Source organism: Cebus imitator, unplaced genomic scaffold, assembly GCF_001604975.1.
Source record: "Cebus imitator isolate Cc_AM_T3 unplaced genomic scaffold, Cebus_imitator-1.0 Scaffold469, whole genome shotgun sequence".
In the NCBI taxonomy this organism is placed as follows: Eukaryota; Metazoa; Chordata; class Mammalia; order Primates; family Cebidae; genus Cebus; species Cebus imitator.
This window is the reverse complement of record NW_016107784.1, coordinates 154,780-157,997: the sequence shown is the minus strand read 5'-3', so window position 1 is coordinate 157,997 and position 3,218 is coordinate 154,780.

Genomic DNA, 3,218 nt, shown 5'->3' with positions numbered 1-3,218 from the left:
AACAAGAGCGAAACTCCGTCCCCCCCCAAAAAAAAAGAAAAAAAAGAAAAGAAACTCTCATTAACACAGAAAAATGACAAGCTTGCATCAGCTGTCTCTGTGAGGATTCCACAGAGCCTGAAGCCCTACCAAGGATATGCAAGGGTTTTAGCTGCTGCTCAACTTCAAAAAGAGAAATGCCTTGAAAGCAAAATTGAAGGGGAGGTAGGATCCATTCAGATACTGAAATATTTCTGTCATTTTAAGTTACTTAAACTATTTTTCTAGTTTTAATCATAAATATATATGCACAAAACTCTAGAGCTTTAAAATTCATAAAGCAATTACTACTAGAACTAAGAAAAGAGAAAACAAAATAATAATGAAGGAATTCAATACTTTATTGACAACACTAGGCAGATCATCAAGGCAGAAAGTCTACAAAGCAACACTAGACTTAAGCTGCACTCTAGAACAAATGGGCCTAGACAAATGGGCCCAACAGATATTTACAGAACATTCTACTCAATAACGACAGAATATACATTCTTCTCATCAGCACTTGAAATATTGTCCAAGACAGACCATATGATAGGCCATAAGACAAGTCTCAATACATTTTTTTTTTTTTATTTGGTGGGGGACGGAGTTTTGCTCTTGTTACCCAGGCTGTAGTGCAATGGCACGATCTCGACTCACCGCAACCTCCGCCTCCTGGGTTCAGGCAATTCTCCTGCCCCAGCCTCCTGAGTAGCTGGGATTACAGGCACGCGCCACCATGCCCAGCTAATTTTTTGTATTTTTTTAGTAGCGACGGGGTTTCACCATGTTGACCAGGATGGTCTCGATCTCTTGACCTCGTGATCCACCAGTCTCAGCCTCCCAAAGTGCTGGGATTACACGCTTGAGCCACCGCGCTCGGCCTCAATACATTTTAAAAAATCAAAGTTGTATCAAGTATCTTCTCAGATCATGGTGGGAAAATAACCTAGAAACTAATTCCAGCAGAAACCCTCAAAACTATACAAATATGTAGAAATTAAATAATCTGGTATACATATGCTGTGGATAATATGGTTTTGTTATGTCCCCACCCAAATCTCATCTTTAATTGTAGTTCCCATAATTCCTATGTGTTGTGGGGGGACCCGATGGGAGATAATTGAATCATGAGGGTGGTTTCCCCCTACTGTTCTCATGGTAGTGAACAAGTCTCACAAGATCTGATGGGGTTTTTAAAAACATTTAAAAAAATTATTATACTTTAAGTTCTGGGATACATGTGCAGAATGTGCAGGTTTGTTACATAGGTATATACATGCCATGGTGGTTTGCTGCACCCATCAACCCGTCATCTATATTAGGTATTTCTCCTAATTCTATCCTTTCCCTAGTCCCCCAACCCCTAAAAGGCCCTGGTGTGCGATGTTCCCCTCCCCGTGTCCATGTGTTCTCATTGTTCAATTCCCACTTATGAGTGAGAACATGTGGTGTTTGGTTTTCTGTTCTTGTGTTAGTTTGCTGAGAATGATGGTTTCCAGCTTCTTCCATGTCCCTGCAAAAGACATGAACTCATCTTTTTTATGGCTGCATAGTATTCCATGCCATATATGTGTTACATTTTCTGTATTCAGTCTATTATTGATGAGCATTTGGGTTGGTTCCAACTCTTTGCTAATGTGAACAGTGCTGTAATAAACATACGTGTGCTTGTGTCTTTATAGTAGAATGATTTATAATCCTTTGGGTGTATACCCAGTAATGGGATTGCTGAGTCAAATGGTATTTCTTGTTCTAGATCCTTGAGGAATCACCACACTGTCTTCCACAGTGGTTGAACTAATTTACACCCTCACCAACAGTGGAAATGCATTCCTATTTCTCCACATCCTCTGTAGCATCTGTTGTTTCTGGAGTTTTTAATGATTGCCATTCTAACTCGCATGAGATGGTGTCTCATTGTGGTTTTGATTTGCATTTCTCTAATGACCAGTGATGGTGAGCTTTTTTTCATATGTTTGTTGGCTGCGTAAGTGTCTTCTTTTGAGAAGTGTCTGTTCATACCCTTTGCCCACTTTTTGATGGGGTTGCTTGATTTTTTCTTGTAAATTTGTTTAAGTTCTTTGTAGATTCTGGATATTAGTTCTTTGTCAGATGAAGAGATTGCAAAATTTTTCTCACATTCTGTAGGTTGCCTGTTCTCTCTGATGATAGTTTCTTCTGCTGCTCAGAAGCTCTTTAGTTTAATTTGATAGCATTTGTTAATTTTGGCTTTTGTTGCCATTGCTTTGGGTGTTCTAGCCATGAAGTCTTTGCCCATGCCTATGTCCTGAATGGTATTGCCTAGGTTTTCTTCCAGGGTTTTTATGGTTTTGGGTTTTACATTTAAGTCTTTAATCTATCTTTAGTTAATTTTTTATAAGGTGTAAAAAAATTGTCCAGTTTCAGTTTTCTGCATATGGTTAGCCAGTTTTCCCAACACCATTTATTAAATAGGATATCCTTTCCCCATTGCTTGTTTTTGTCAGGTTTGTCAAAGATCAGATGGTTGTAGACGTGTGGTGTCATTTCTCAGGCATTTGATCTGTTCCATTGGTCTATATGTCTGTTTTGGTACCAGTACCATGCTGTTTTGGTTACTGTAGCCTTGTAGTATAGTTTGAAGTCAGGTAGTGTGATGCCTCCAGCTTTGTTCTTTTTGCTTAAGACTGTCTTGGCTGTACAGCTCTTTTTTGGTTCCATATGAAATTTGAAGTAGTCTTTTTTCCTAATTCTGTGAAGAAAGTCAGTAATAGCTTGATATGAATAGGATGGAATCTATACATTACTTTGGGCCATATGGCCATTTTCATGATATTGATTATTCCTATCCATGAGCATGGAATGTTTTCCTGTTTGTTTGTGTCCTCTCTGATTTCCTTGAGCAGTGGTTTGTAGTCCTCCTTGAAGAGATCCTTCATCTCCTTTGTAAGCTGTATTCCTAGGTATTTTATTCTCTTTGTGGCAATTGTGAATAGGAGTTCAATCATGATTTGGCTCTCTGTTTATTATTGGTGGACAGAAATGCTTGTGATTTTTGCACACCGATTTTGTACCCTGAGACTTTTTGAAGTTGTTTATCAGATTAAGGAGATTACCCAGCCAAACTAAGCTTCATCAGCAAAGGAAAAATAAAATTCTTCCATGGTGGAAGACGGTACGTGATTCCTCAAGGACCTAGAAATAGAAATTCCATTTGA